Raw genomic sequence first — 16,698 nt, forward strand, 5'->3', positions numbered from 1 at the left:
TGGACATAATGCTTAGACTTGCCGCCGCCATCTTGTGGTTATGACGATGAGAGCCACACACTGAGGATGGCAGTACCGGAAGTAGAGGGTGCCCAGTTTCTTGATGACTTACTTGAGTGTCTTCACCAGCCTTGATCAACTTATCTATGAATTTCTGGTTAACTGAGCAAAATAAGTGACAATTTGATTAACTTGCTTTGATGGATGTTATGGACTGAATTGTGTCCCTCCAAAATTCATATGTTGAAGCCCTAACCTGCAATACCTCAGAATGTGACTGTATTTGGGGATAAGAGATAAATAAATTAAAAATGAAGCTGTTAGGGTGGGACCTGTTCCAGTATGACCAGTGTCCTTTTAAGAAGAGGATATTAGGACACAGGAGAGAAACCAGGGGTGTGTGTGTGCGCAGAGGAAAGGCCATGTGAGGACACAGTGAGAGGGTGGCTTTCTGCCAAGGAGAGTTCCCAGAAAACGTTCCTGCTGGCACCTTGATCTTGGACTTGCAGCCTCTAGAACTGTGAGAAAATAGATTTCTGTTGTTTAAACCACCCAGTCTGTGGTATTTTGTTATGGCAGCCTGTGCAGACTAATACAGTGGGGTTTCATTTACGTGCAGCTGAAAGCAGTCCTACTGATATAGAAACCAAAGCAAATGAAAGTATTATAGACCAAAATAATACAAAAGATTTAAGTTATTTGTTCTACTGTTTCTTTTTTTATAAATGCTGTGTACGTAGCACTCGTGACACTTTGTTTACCTATTTAACTTCCAGTGTCCTGCCCCTGGATACATACCCACACACACATGCACACACACCCTGAGCTTCCTCAGGACACACACACACACACACACACACACACACACACACACACACACTGAGCTTCCTTGGGCTGAGGTTGCCTATTTCTTCCTCATTCACCTAACACAGTGTGCAGCACATAGTAGGCACTTTATCCTTGTTTGTAGAATAAATTATTTAAACGAATGTAGTTGGCAATATTTAGGAAAACAGAATGGTCAAATTAGAATAATGATAAAAAACACGTATACTCGTTCATCGTTTCAAAATAATAATTTCGGTATTTGGACATAACAGTCCTAATTTCAACAGGTGATTTTTTTCTTGAGTTGGTGTAGTTTACGGGGGATTTGCTTTCACTGAACTTTCATAAGTCAGTTTGTTTATAGGCAGGGATTAGATGAATCATGTATATCCTTTAGTCAGTCTGTCTATCTATCTATCTATCTACCTACCTACCTACCTACTATCTATCTGTCTGTCTATCTATCTATCTATCTATCTATCTATCTATCTATCTATCTATCTACTATCTATCTGTCTATCTATCTATTCTATGCGAGTTTTACCTCCTTCTTTAAGGAGTCTTAGAGTGGAAATATTTCATGCTAAATGAGATTAAATCATTTTCCATAATTAGGAAATTGAATCATTACCTAATTTAAAATTTGATAAGTAATATGTACCTATTGAGTTTCTCTGCTATCAGTCTAAGTCAGAGGGTAAGTTTCTTAAAGTAAAAATGGTTTGATTATTCTTTCTTAACTTTTAACTTGTAACTTAACTTTTAAGTGGTCCAAGAAATCTTTTAATTTCTTTTTTGGTAGTTGGTGCTTTTCTTTTCTAATAGTCTCTATTCCATAATATTGTATGGAGAATAAATTGTGTGGACTTTCATTAAGTGCAATGTTGTATTTTGCTTGATTTGGTGCTTTTTAAACAGTATAGTGCTATTTTCTTAAATCATGCAGAAACTTGATAGTTTAGATATGATATATTTTGTTTAAAATACTGTACCCAGAACCTGATATTCTACCCAGAACCTGGCATACTACAACGTAGAATGTAGTAAGGTAATAAGGTGTCTTATGTAGCAAGGTAATAAGGTGTCTTACTACAAGGTAATAAGATGCCTTGACCCCTCTATGTATGTGCATGAAATTTCAATAACCTCATGAATTCGTTTGAATTTATTTGAATGAACTAATTTTGAGCTGTTTAGTTCTTTAAAGTGATCATAACTCATTCTTAATTTTTAAATCAGATTTGTATAGTAGCTAACACATAGTAGGCTCTTAAATGTGTCCTAAAATGAATCTGTAAGATGGGGACACTGACCACATGCTGCTATTCTGCTTCTCTTTCTTATTTCATGGTTTTATACGTCCTATTTTGGATTTGTATGCATTCTGCTGTTTCTAAAATTGGTAGCTAAGCAATGCATTTTTTAACATTAATTATCAACTTTTGTCTTACTCTTAAATTTCATGTGGTTATGTGAGGCGGCACAGTGGGTCTCTTTCTATCTTGCTGAAAGCCACTTTCCTGGTTGAAAATATATTGACCTTGACTATAACCTTGACATTTAGGAGAGTTGATTAGACTCTGAAAACATAAAGCCCGGTGTGAATGTTAAATGCCTATTCCTGTGACATCCTCAATTACGTAATAAAAATAATCCAGAAAATTGTCAAAATACTTGAACATTTTATACAGGGATTGGCCTTATACAACACAGACTTACCCACAACAAAGAGTTCATTTTCTGAAGAATCCTTCACCAAACTGAAAGTTGGGCTTACAGTCCTGAGGCTGTGACTCTCTGGTTATTATAACCACAACATCTGGAAGAGTGTCTGTTTCTTCTTTGGAACAAAATCATATGTTTCAACTTTTTATTTGGAGGGATGTTATAAAATGTGTCCATCGCATGACTCATTTTGGAGTATAAGAGGTGATGTGAATTAACCTTTCACTGAAATTTTTACCCTGTCTGCTTTACAAAGCCAACATGACAGAAGAGATCATCTGAAACTCATTTTATCTAGATTGAAAAGGATATATTTTATAGCTGAGGATCTGACACAGAAAATACCTTTCTAGAGTTATTCTCAAGTATAGCATCAGTGTATTGGGAAGGAAAAAAGCATTTTTCAAGTACCCAGTAAAGGTCGGGCATTCCACCACGTACTTATATTTGGATGTAACTCATTTGGGAGACAGCTTAACAAAATGGTCTGTATTGTGGGATCCTAGCTTTGTCATTGACTAGCTGAGTGACCTTGGGCGAGTTACTGACCTCCTCTTCCTCATCGTCACTTTTTATATCAATCCTGTGTGATAGGTGGCAGGATCCCCATTCTACAGATAATGAAACTGAGGCCCATTTAAGTAATTTGTTCAGGGCCACACAACCAGCAAGTTGCAGTGCTTGAATCTGGAGCCAGGCTCTGCTCAAGATGCTGCCCTCTCTCTCCCATTCCATGTGGTCCCCCAGTTGCTTTCATGTTGTGTGAGCTCAGATTAGTGGCACTAATAATATGAAAAAGGCTCTGAAAAGGAAATTGGGAGAAGTGACTTGTAGCTGGCCATTCCCCTAGCTAACTATGTGTCCTTGAGTAAGTCATCTGCCTCATTTCCCTTAGCTTTTAAGTGAAGGGCTTAGGCTTGTAGAACTCTTTCAGATTTGCCCTTTTATCATCAAAAACTGTTCCTCTCTGTCTCTAGTAATTCAACACAACTCCTTGTGTTGAAGTCGATTTGTCTCATATTAATTTAGCCAACTCAGCTGTTTGTATGCATGGTATAACTTTTTCCTTTCTTCCAACTTGTTTATGTGTTTCTATGTAAAGTGTTTCTTTTTGTAGAGAGCATATAGTTGATTCTTGCTTTATTATTGTTATTACTATTATTTTATTCACTCTGACAATCTTTGCCCTTTGAATGGAGTGTTTCATCCATTTACATTTTAAGTAGTTGTTGATATGTTTATGTTCTGGAATTAAGGTTCTAAGAGGTATATTAAATTTGCATTTTGATTTTCTATGTCTTCTCAGTTTTCTTTCTGATTTAACTTTATGAAAAAATAATCTTGTATAGATTGGAGACCTATTGGGTGTAACTGCTTTGTTGAGTGGGTCACACTTAGTGAGACACAAGAAGAAAACAGCTTTATTCTTGTCCCACTTCTACTTTGGATGATATTTTCAGCAGATCCCATAGCTTTTGAGTCATTTTAAAGTCTTAGAACAACCTAATTTTCAAATATTAGAAAAATGTGGTACAGTGTGAATCGAAACTTCCGTTCTCCAGTGCAGTTTATAGCTTCTCCCCTTTTCCATCCTCAGGCCTGACGCCTGGCTTGGTGATCATCAGTAAGAAAGAAAGGTCATTTCTAGTTTAACTCTCCTCTCTGCACTTCTTTCTATCCACTGTCTCTGGCTCCTCCAGACTCCACAGGGAGGCAGAAGAGGGACCGAGGCTGTTGTACTTAGCTGGTGCTGTTTGTTTTCATGGTCAGCTCCTTCTCATACACACCCTGGTGGGTTCTTTGGAGATCCCCTGAAGGGTCCATCGACACCATGCCATTATTGGATGTGGGCCCTGTAACTCCTGGGTGACCACTCATGACCTTCAGCTCCTGTCCTCTAGAGACACATCACTGGAGTATTCCTGAGCCTTTGTCCAGGCAGCCTTCTTGGGTGGAGACCTTTCAGGATTACTCAAGCCTCACTACCCTCCATAGTATCCATTTGGTCCACAGGAAAACTCACATGTAAGCACCATCAAACTCTGAAGTATAGCCCGTTTCCACTTTTCTTGAAGGTCTCTTTCTTTGCTCTACTATCGCAGGCAGCATCAGCCAGGCTTGACGGCTCCAACCTCACACATGCCTCACAGAACAGGCTGTGAGTTTCTGTACAGAGGCAAGCATCTAGCCAGGGAATATTAGCCTCCCTCATTGCAGATAGTCCTAAGGTATGAGGGCTTGTTTGGGCACTTGGTCTGAGCTGGTAGAGAGGGAAGGAAAGGGAACCACTCTTTTGCTCCTGAAAATTCCCTTTAACAAGTGTGTTTTGCAATACAAGTTCTTCTCATATGTAGACTCTGGGGGGTGACCTCTGGACTGATTTGGCCATGTGTAGCAAGTCCTGTGGTCATGTGAAGGGAACTCATCACCTGTTGTCTTTAGCCTTGAGACTTGAGCTGAAAATCTGAAACAATAAGAGACTTCCCCTTCTACTTCTATTGAAAAGAATTTAGAAATTATTGGCTCAATAGCAAGATGCACAGATAAGTGTTATACTTTCAGCTACATTGATAACTTGTGAATTACCACACTCTATAATCTTCTCCCTTCACAGGAATGAGAAGTACTAAGTACAAAATAAATGCTTAATGAGTCACCTCCTGGTGATTTTGGTGATTTGGTCTCTGGGGAAAGTGAGGGTGACCAACATAATAAGAGGAATGAGGTTTCTAATCTGCAGTGCTCTTTACTAATTTAGTTAAACAATTGGTCACTGAAGTGGAAAAAATTTAATTCAAAACTACTGTTAGCTCAGTCAAATTAGTTGGTCATGTTGACCAAGGTAGATAAAACCTGTAACTGTATTGACAGGCGTTTCTGGTGGAAATCTCTAAACAGTGCAGATCATATATATATTTATGCATTATATATATATAATATGTATATGTATGTATATATCATATGTATATTTAAGTATGCGTGTATATTTTAATATAATATATTTATATATTTATATATAATGTGTATGCATGTATATGTGTATGTATTTATATAATGTATATGCAATATATTAATGTATATATATACCCATAAGTGTATATATTTATAGTTCTGATATAACTGTCACAGAAAGAGATGACGTATGATGGGGTTACCTCAAATATACGTTAAGAGTTGGTAAAGAATAAATAGTAATAGCACAGATAAAGGAGAATGGTTTATAACAAGAAACAGGTAATTTTTCTGATTTTTGGAGCAGCTGCAAATGAATATAAAACATATTTATCAGTTCACTGGTGAGCTTATTCTGAAGTAGAAAATAACCTTAAAACATTTAATATGATTTTGTACTAGAATCTATAGGTGACAATATGATGTCATTTTAAAGTTTTAAATTTAGTTTTGACTAGAGTTAATTATCAATATATTTTCAAAATATATTAACATGTATCATTTATTACACAGTAATGATTTATGTGAATAAAAAGGAGATTATATCTCAATGTCTAAGATTGAAAAGATCTTAAGAGGCTTTGTCATAGTAAAAGATTGTGTCTTAGTGTCTAAGATTTAAAAAAAAACTTGGGAGATAAAAGTAATACATGGTCATGCTAAAAATATTGGAGAATACATAAAAAGCACAAAGAAGGTGGCAGAAGTGCTCTTAATCTAATCATAAGCAGATCACCATTGTAGGCTACAATGAGAAACACCAGATTGCTTTTTGTTTATTGATACATTTTTTTCTACAAGTTATAAAAAATTGGTCTTTTCGTGGCAGAACTTCCTTTGATCTATATTTAATCAGCTCCGTTATTTTTCTGTTAGAGACTAATAAGAATTCCCTTTCATGGCCAGATTTATGTGTAGGAAGCTGTACCAAGATTGTGTCCAATATAATCAGAAATCTGCTAAATATAACTTCTCAAACTTTATTTGTAGAGTAGATTTTTGTGTAATTTTTTGAGCCTTAGTCCGTTAAGAATTACTTTAAGATGCAAGAAAAGAAATAAGGAAAGTGAGCTGGTGCATAAGAAAAGAGGTATTTTAACACTCAAGCCTGTTTTTAGTTCTAGCCCTGGAACTAAAGGGCAGCTTATGGCAGTGCATTTCATGTGGACCTCAATATTTCATTTTGTAAATGGGGCAGTGTCTGTCTGTGGGGTCAAATGCAAGGGGGAATATAAATGCTTTTGGCCTATTTTTCGGGGTATACTTTAAGCAAGGTAAGCATTCATGAAGGAGTCCTAATTTGCTAGAAAGCTTGGAGTTTTGAGCAAGAGATTTAAAGAAGAAGTTGTTTATAGAGTTCTACTCTAAGTATTACCAGATATTGTCTTTGTAAAAGTATCTTTATCCCATTTCTTTCTTTACGAAGCCCGTCTTTTAAAGTCGTTAGCCTTTGGTGAAGATTTAACAGTTTGAAACATAACTTTATAGAAGAAGTGTGAATACAAGAGTGGTATTTAATGGAGAATACTATTTTTTTCTGTATCATGGGAAAATATTGAAATGGGTTAGCTAAAAAACAATAATATGTTTATCTTCTTAAAGATAATTCAGCCTTTATTTGGAAAAAGACTCAATGTCTTTATACAAGTCATGATTTTTTTCCAAAGATCTGTGTTTGGAAAATTTAAAAATAATAGATAACTAATAGAAAAGGGGAGAAAAAAATAGAAACATGCTTTATCACATAATAACTATCCCCAAATAAGTTTGGCTTCTAACACATTTTCAAGGTTTTTAAAAAAATGGGTATTAGATAGCTGTCCTGATAGAAATGCTGACTTGCAAAAATACTCTGTATTGTTTAAAAGTCGCTAGAAACATTACCCTGAAATGGCAGAGCAAAGAAGCTCGTGTTTAGGCTAATACACTGCAATTAACTTTTCCATCTATTCACGTACATCACAGACTGCACATGTTGTGTAAAATAATTGCCAAATGTTTCGGGGGTGGTGAGTCTATTTCTTCTCCATGAGAATTTATGAATTTGTGAAATTAGGTTTCTTTGGAGTCATAACAGTTTATTTTATTAAGATGTTTACTGGATAAATATTTTCGGTAAATTTTTGTCAACTTCAAGGAGGCATTATTTATTCAATGAAAAGTGTTAGGAGCCTATTGCAAAATGCATCCATTTTTTTTTTCTTTCTACAGTGTTTTTTTCCCCCTTTTGGTTCAAATGAGTCTGTTATTTTAAACAGCTTCAATAGCTCTGAAATCTTGTATGTATAGAAGCAGTGGGTTTTATTTGTAAGCCCAGTCACCTACTGGGGTCTCCAAAGTTTTGGTGCCACACATCCTATAAATGTGACATGAAAGCTGGAGGGCTTGTGTGTACTGTCCATGGGGAGGGGACTGTTGATTTCTGAGAGAAACCGAAGCCATAGGCTCATCAGTTTATTTTGCATCATTTCTAGGTCATTCAAGTTCATCTTGGCTTTTTTTTTTTGACATGCTGTAGGTATATAGAACCTTTGTAATATCTTAGAGCTATAAGCTAGAGAAAGTCACTATCTGTTATGCCAGACCACGTCTGATTTCTGACATGGGCAAACAGTAACTGTGCTTGGGGTTACAATGGACCCTCACCCTGCATATGCCTTTGAGACCATAAACTGAAGGTTCTTGTGGATGCTATCTCAGTTAATGTACGTGTACGATTTATAAACAATATTTTAGTAAAGATCAAAGTGAGGAAGCAACATGGTACAGCAGAAAAGTGAGAGCTGATATTCCTGGGTTTGAATATCTAGTCTGCCTTTTACTAGATATGTGACCTTAGGTGAGCTCCATAGCTCCCTCTGAACTTGACCTCCTCTGAAAAGGGAGACCCTAGTAACTCCCTGGGGGTTGTGAAGATTAATGAAATACCGGATGTTAAGTGCCCCACGCATCACCTGGCTTATACTAGCTACTTCTTAAGCGTAGTTCTTTTCTTTTCTTTCTGTAGACATTTGACCATTAAATATGTCTTGTGAGGTCAGTTCAAAAGATACTCATTATTATATTTCTAGAAGTGATGCTCACAGATTTTTTTTCTTTTGAGTATTGCATACCTTCATAAGTCCCTTGGAAAAGTAATCTCTATGTTTTGCTCATTCATTCACTCATTCAGCATTTTTCAATACTTGTTACATGCCAGCTTTTCTGAGTTCTAGGAGTTTATGCTCTGTCAAGAAAGATCAACATTTAAAGGAGAAATGACTGTAGAATTTTAAGTTTCGCAGAAGGTGCATTGCTGAGGCCCTGTTGAAGCACAGAGTAGGGACATCTGAACCGGGACAGTCCTTAAGCCCTCAAGAGGTATCCTCCTGTTTTTGTTTTCAGTTTTTCTAGACATGTTTCATTTCTGATGTTTAATTTAGACAGACCTGTAAATATTTACTTTTCTTTGTTGAGACATGCATATTTGGAAGGCTATCTTATGTTAGAAGATTCTCTATTTCTTGAGCATCGGAATAGCATTGCTGCCTTTCTATTTTGTATCCCTCACATGAGAATGTAGTGGTCCATAGAGAGGCATGTGGTAGAATGAGGTGGCCTGTTGTTCCTCCTGATGGTTTTCCTGATGACTGCTCTCCATTAAGTTTGTTGGCCTTCTAGTGTGAGGCGTCCTCTTGACAAGTGGAAACTGTTGATGAGGTCAGCGATGGTTATGTAACTGTGTTATTGGACAGTTATATGGAGCATCACAGTCAGTGGAAATAGGAACAACTTCTGAGAACGCAGGGGGAAAGATAAATTATATCTGGTGTTTGTAAGAATATTTTTGGCTGTGAATTATAGAAAACAGCAGTTTAAACTCACAGAAGTTTGTCACACCTAACAGGAAATGCAAGTTTAGGAATCTAAGATTTTGGGCAGGTACAGCATCTCAGCAATGCCATCAGGGAACCAGGCTCTTTCTGTCATTCACGTTTTGTTGTTTGGCTTTTGTGCCTGTGGTTGTGAGATGGCTCTGTTCCTCCCAGCACCTATTCCTAGGAAAGAGCAAAGGGGACGTGTTCATGTCTTGAGAGCAGACTTTCTCAGAGCCCTCTCTCTTGCATCTCATTGATCAAAACTATATCACATGGCTACTTCTAGCTGCAAGGGAGTCTGGGGAACAAACCATTTTAGCCTGGCGTGTTGATACCCAGAACAAAATCAAGGTTATGAATGTTGGTTAGACAAATAGCTGTGACTGCCATACCTGGGGATTGTATTTTTCTCATTTCTAATGACCTTAGGTTTAGATTTCATGATTTGGTAAGTATTAGTTGCCACCTCATTCATGCGTTTATTTTACGGATATTTATTAAATGTGTAAGACCTTATGCCATTCCCAATTTAGTAAAACTAGACCTCAAATTATGGCTGCATGAATGAAAAATATTTGAGTATGGATGTAAGCTAATGGAAGTTTCTCTTAACTCATGTAGTAAATTGCTGAAACTGTGATTTTCAAATTGAAAAAAACTCGATTTTGTTTAGCTGACCTCCATCATGTAACTCGTTCATAATTATTACCCACACACTCCCTTCTCTGACCCTTGATTCTTTCACCGATAAATTTGGAAGCCTGCCTTGTAAGGCTGAGTTGCTCCACTTTTCCCATAATACTCTCTTTTCCAGCTTTTATGTACTTATCCATTAAGTCAGGCAAATTTCCTTTTCAGAATTTGGCATTGTTTCTTTGTTGGAAAGGAAACAGATTGTTTTAGGCCAGGAAAACTTGAAAAAGAAAATAGAAGACCATCAACTACTTTTTTTTTTAATCGTCAAATCTTATGTTAGGATTCAGTGTTGGGTCTTGTGCATATTCTGTTCAGAGGGAACCGAAGCTTGTTCTTGCCCCTGGTTCATCTTTGAAGCAGGCTTGGCACGACTTTACACATGGTCTTTCCCCAAACTATGACATAAATCCTGCTTTTGAATTTATGTCCAGGGTCAGATTTCCAGTAGTGGTGTCTGGCAAGGTCCCTCAGCCACATTCCGAGGCTAAGAGGATGGTTTTACTTGGTGTCTGACTTTCCCTGCTTATTGTGAAAGCTGAGCTCTAGCCTCATATCACCCCTTCTGGTCTCCTTCAAATACTAGCCAGATTAGTGGTTTTAATCTAGAGAGTGCCCATCTTTTGGCTGTTTCCCAGTGACAGATCACTCAGGTAGCATAAGTGGGTTGCAGATCTGATAGTTTGTATCAGTGGTCCCAAAGTTTGCACCAATAAAGAATCCTTTTTTTATAATAATAGATCTCTTATTTAGAAAGATTTTTTTCATGAAATAGATCACATTGATATTAATTATAGGTCATTCGTTTCCCTACTTCTATTAATCAAAGGCATATTTAACTACCAACGATTTCTGACAAGCATGAGATAACCAGTGTTTCTATGTTGATATCACTTAATTCAAAGCAGAGATACTTGAAATAATAATAATAAAAAAGAAGCTTTATTGCAATATTAAATATATGCTTCTTATTGGGCTTTTGAAATGTTGAAAGAAATGTTCAAGGCCATTATTACTTTGTTTATAAAACCATAACTACAGGCTTTTCATTTTTCCTAGTATGATATTTAATTTTTAAAATTTTTGCTTATTTCCCTAGTTTTTTCCTTTTTTTTTGTGAGAAAGATCGGCCCTGAGGTAACATCTGCCAATCCTCCTCTTTTTGCTGAGGAAGACTGGCCCTGGGCTAACATCCATGCCCATCTTCCTCTACTTTATATGGGACGCCGCCACAGCATGGCTTGCCAAGCACTGCGTCGGTGTGCGCCCGGGATCCGAACCGGCGAACCCCCGGCCTCTGCAGCAGAGCGCGCGCACTTAACCACTTGCGCCACTGGGCCGGCCCCCATAGTTTTTTCCTTTTTTGGTGAAGAGTGTTTGGAGGAAGGTTGTGATATTTATGATCAGTGTGTTTTTCTCTTTCTCATATTTTCACACATAATTTTCACCAGATAATTATTTCTTAACTCTCTTATGGAAAAATTTAAGTATAACATAAAAGCAGAGCAAATATTACAATAAACCTTCATATATCCATCATGAAACTACAGCAAACTCATGGACACTTTTGTTTCATCTGTTACCTGTCCATCAACAACCCCAAGTGGATTATTTTGAAGGAAATCCTAGATAGCATGTTATTTCTGGATGGCTAGTTATGAACCAAAGATCCACGAGGAGCTCCATCCCGGTTGTTACCGTGCCACAGATTCTGATTTGGCTCAGTGTGTACATGTTGACCCATGTTTCTGTATCACTGATCAAGCTATCTTGGCTTTCTTTTTTTACCAGAGCTTACTTGCAACTATAATCAGAAAATAGAATGGGCATCTATGACCCTAACTGTACTCTGTTGGCAGTGAGAGAGTCAAGGTAATGCTGGCTGACATCTGAAGGGAAGGAAGGAGAGACAGGGCCCCAGATGCTGGCTTACTCTGGGGAGTCCTTGTGGGCAGTTAGTGTTGCTTTGAAGGAAAGAGGTTCTGGAGCTAAATGTGGACAAGAGGGGTGGTACTCAACCTTGGCTGTATGCAGGTATGGATGAGGTTGCAGGATTCAAGTTCCTTTCAGTAAGATGTTGGGAGAATTTCTTATTTAAAGTTTAAAAAGGACTTCTGTTGTCTGAAAAGAAGGTGGCAGCTGAAGCCAGCACAAGCTAATCTAGGAGTCCCCCTTTGGTGTGTGTGTGTGTGTGATTCCTTTGTCATGTGATCTCCTTGACTTGACACTGTGGCAGTCATTTCAAATCCTTGCAGCTCTTTTGGGTCAGAAATCATGGTCATTGTTTCTGAATCTACATATTATTATCCCCATTGGAAGTTAAATTACTTTATACATGGAACCTAATGTATCAGGGTCAGAGTCAAAATTACATTCTTGTGGACATTATTCCATTAGCTGTTTTAATTAGATTTGATGGAAACAGTTTATAGTAGTAGATGATTAACTTGTATTAAACTAAACCATTTACTTCCTTATTTGGGCTTGAGTGTAGAAACTTAAAATGTTAGAATAATTTAATGTACACCTACAAGTAATTTTGAACAGAAAAGTCATATTTAGTATTTATTAGTGACTAGCAGGTTTCTGTGTCAATTATTTGTTGAAAATAATAAATGTAATATAAAATCAGAGGGATCTTATTTTGATTTACATTCCTTTATATATTTTTCTTGATCCAGATGTCTTAGCTAAGAAAAGTAGAGCCCACATATATTGCTTATTGGCTTGGACAATATAAAAAATTCAACAGAAGGACACATCAGCTTATAGTTCTGTTAACTGCACAGGCGATTACAACCTCTTCACCTCATTTTCCTGCTGGGAAAAGAAAGGAGTGGAGTTTTATATATTTACTTCTTCATTTATACGTCTACTTTATGGAATTGAACAAAATGTTTGAGTGTATGTCATTGGGATAGATGTGAAGTAAATATTTTATTTCTGATATCGAAAAATTCTCATTTATGTGTATCCATTTCCATTTGATTTTATGCATTTGCTCCTTAGAAATCAAGTCATTGGAATTAAAATCTTTACAATATTTCATTTGGATTGAAATTAAGAAATATTTTAAGTCTAACATGAATGATTTCCACTTGTTTAATATTGTCAGTGAGGCCATAACATGAGGAGATTATAGCAAGTCTTAAAAGTTTGCCTTTGCTGCTTTCTGTTATTAGTGGATAGTCTTTCTTCTTTTTTCCCCCCACAGGAAAAGACGATTTCTCTAGGATATGGAATCCTGAGATATGATCTTTCTTAAAAAGGTGGAGGTATGTGCTTTTTAAAATCAATTTGTGAATTTTAAAAAGAATTTTGTTACCTTGAATACATTACAACTCAGACTATTTAATTGAGAAGCAGTTTTTATGTTGCTAACGCATGCCATTGTGAGTTGAATTAAAAGCTCAGATTCAGCTTTCTAAATTCAAGATTGAATTTACCAGGATTTTTAAAGAATGACTATTTTGAGCGAATAGTTGATGTCTACAGCAGTCAATGCATGTGATATGTAATAAGTGAATGTCTCAGTAGATATGTTTTTTATTGAAATAGATTAATTTCAGCTTATCTTGATGAAATGTGTCCACTTTTTTCAGTGGGTGACATCATTCTAGGAAGCCCAGAGAATTCAGGAGTATAAAATGGTCTATGGCCAGTAAAAGTTGCCATATCTTCCATTTTTTTCCTTTGAGATTTCTTTTTCAGAGTGTGAATTATGATTTTCTTGATGCTTTATGAGCTATAACAAGGTTATGGGCATTCGGAGGTTTATGTTGCATTTTGTAATGTACACAGAGTTTCCCAGAGGTTTCTTAATTTCGTAGACTGAGCTCCTAGCCTACCGGTTGCTTTTGTGTTCATCTGATAGCTTTTACTCTGTAATATGGACCACCATCTGCCGGCTGGCTCTCCTGTTCCGAACGTGTGCTCAGGGACTTTGATTCTGATGAGAATGGTGTGTTCAGAGAAGTGCCTTCAGAGACTGGGACAGCTCTGAACACGAGTGCCATGAGGGGTCTCGTGGGGCCGTCACCTCAAACCACAGGATCTCCTCAGAGATTTTGGGGTGTTCCAAGATCACGGTTGTCGCACCTGACCTTGTGCCACTAGCCTTCCGTATTTCCCTCTGTCTCCTCTCAGACTGTAAGATTTTAGCTTTTAGACCATTTCTGGGCAGAGGAGTTATGGTGTAGAAACATTCCTTCCCCCTTTTATAATCACAGATTTGTGATGCTGGTGGGGTCTTTCTTCATTCTTCTGTCAGCTTCACAAATGTGACTTTTCACCGCCAGCTTTCAATGACCTTGTCCAGCTTGTGGCCGTCTCCAGCCTGGGAACGGCTCAGTTCTCGTCTCTGACACAACTCCCAAAGTTAGTTACTGGTATGTTACTTATAAAACATCACCTGCCTCTAGATAGTAAAAAGGGAGAATTATGACATGTACTAGATCATTGGAAATCCAGTGTGGAGAACAAATATGTTCCTGATCTCTGAATTGGAAATAGAGGATTTGAAGCTGAGATGAGATCTTCAGCTCACTTAAGGTAAATTTAAACACTACTGTAAACTCAGCATTTGGACATAAATACTACAAGAGTGTATTTGTAAACAGAGACATCAAACAGAGAGATTGCAGCTAATTTGGAAATATACATGAATATAAAGTGGTACTGAATCTTAATTTACCGTGTCCGTAGTAGACATTTGTCACAATTTGGGCTGCCTAGCATCTGAATCCTTTTCCTGAATTTAGAGGAATCCATCATTGTATGAAGCTGGGTGGATGAGAGTGCCCTGTTCTGTGTCCAAACAGAAATGTCCACTTTTGTGTTTTTCCTGACTTCTGGCAGCTAGCAGGAACACAGGACTTAAGGACTCCCAAACTTGCGCCCATGCCTCAGGAGTGATGGTTTAGAATTCCGCCCATCACTGGTGCAGGCAGCAGCATTGGTGGCTGTGTACAGAGCCAGCTGTGGTGACCAGCACCAGCAGGTTTGGTGGTAGGTGTACCAGAGTTGACTGGTAAAAAGGAGTTGACTGAGAAAAAAAGAGAAATACTAGGGAGAACAGCTCTTCTGTGGATGTAAGGAGCCCAGACTAGCTTCACCTATTCCAACTGACATCCTCCTCCACGTGCAATAATAATAACAGGATAATTTTAAAGAACATCAAGGGAACCAGACATCAGTGATTTCTTAAATTAGTCACAACACAAGTAAGATATCCTGCCATTTCTTATATGGAAAGGAATCCTATCATTATCCTTTAATGAAAGAATACATATATCAGAATTATAAACATCCCACTTTGGTTTAGTAATGGAACAACTCTTTGTGTGTGTGTTTGTGTGTGTGTGTGTGGAGATTAGTGTTTGTAATTCTGTTTCTTACACTCAGAATCTAATCAGAACTGTTGCCTGTGAGCCATCATGTTTCTGATTCCTACTAGCTAGGTCAATTGGCCTGTTTTATTTGTTTTCCAGAACAAGTAGACTGTGGCATACTATTTTACGTCATGTGCAAGTGTATTGTCTGTTCTTCCCGTGTGCTGCTTCCTCACTTTGGTGCACATAGTGGCTGTGTGACCATCTGTGTCAAACCTGGGACAAGGCTTCTAAATCCCATGCTCTCTCCTCCTCCTTTCTCTGTTGGGTGTAAATGACCATGAAGCCATAGTGGATGGTGGGAGACAGGATTGAAGAAACCTGAGTCTAAACTGGTAGAAAGTCTCTCATGGTCATCTTTGCAGTCTTTCCCAGTAATAACTCTATACAAGAAAGAAGGAGCATAAATTATGTGATCAGGTGAGGAGGGGTTGGAGGGAGAGGGAGAGAGAGAGAGAGAAACTTCTATTGTGTTGAGCCTTTATATACTTTTGGATCTGTTTGTTACAGAAGCTGACATTACCCTTGTATACCCTCATTCAGCCTCATAAATCTCATCATTTCTTCTTATCAGTTATTAGCTGACATTTGTCTCTTTTTAGTTGCCCATTATCTGGAACCTTCCTTTCCAGTGAATAGTAGCATGGGTTATACAGAGTAATGATGAGACTATTGGAGAAGCTAGGGTACATGTTTCCTTACATGGCCTTATATTGCTTACAGATAGACCTAAGAGTTAGAGGAGAGCTTAATATCTCATTGGAAAATCAATTTGCCAGTTTTATAAAATGTAGATTTAGCATTTTAAGTGACTTTTTAATCTTCTTGGGAAGATTGCGGTACTTGAGTATCCAAATTCAGTGACTAATTTTTCCTTCATAAATGTATAGAAAATCTTGAGTAGTCTTATTAGAAAACGTTTTCCAGGCTTAAGGGTTTCATGTAGGCTGTATAGGCAGACAATGATCAGACAATGATGAAATCATCTTAGATTAAAACAGAGGAAGAAAGTATGTGATGCTCATTCAAAAATCTCAAATGTGGTGGTTCAAGAGATTATCCCTTTTGCCTTTGGCGTGACGTATAAATGATTGCTTGGCAGGCATGAGGTATCAGGGGTTTAATGTTTCTGCTTTGTAGTTTACTGTATTAACTAATAACATTTTCCTTTTCTGAAATGTGGAAAAAGCAACTGTGTGCTTGTGAGGTTATTAACAGAGGTTTTGTGTACACTAATCTACTTGAAATGTTTT

General features: G+C 37.4%; 1 protein-coding gene across 6 annotated transcripts in view; it reads left to right on the plus strand.

Moving 5' to 3' along the window:
- The window catches only part of PLCB4 (phospholipase C beta 4), a 385,664-nt gene that overhangs the window by 13,525 nt on the left and 355,441 nt on the right, over nucleotides 1–16,698 (plus strand). For 3 of the 6 annotated variants that reach the window (XM_087445598.1, XM_087445599.1, XM_087445595.1), the window contains exon 2: nucleotides 13,270–13,330. The exons of the other annotated variants lie outside the window; for them this stretch is intronic. The gene's annotated coding sequence lies outside the window, so the exon portion shown is untranslated. The remainder of the gene's footprint in view (nucleotides 1–13,269; nucleotides 13,331–16,698) is intronic. 6 annotated transcript variants of the gene reach the window in all.

Source organism: Ceratotherium simum, chromosome 21 (assembly GCF_057802395.1).
Source record: "Ceratotherium simum simum isolate JZ-2026a chromosome 21, ASM5780239v1, whole genome shotgun sequence".
In the NCBI taxonomy this organism is placed as follows: Eukaryota; Metazoa; Chordata; class Mammalia; order Perissodactyla; family Rhinocerotidae; genus Ceratotherium; species Ceratotherium simum.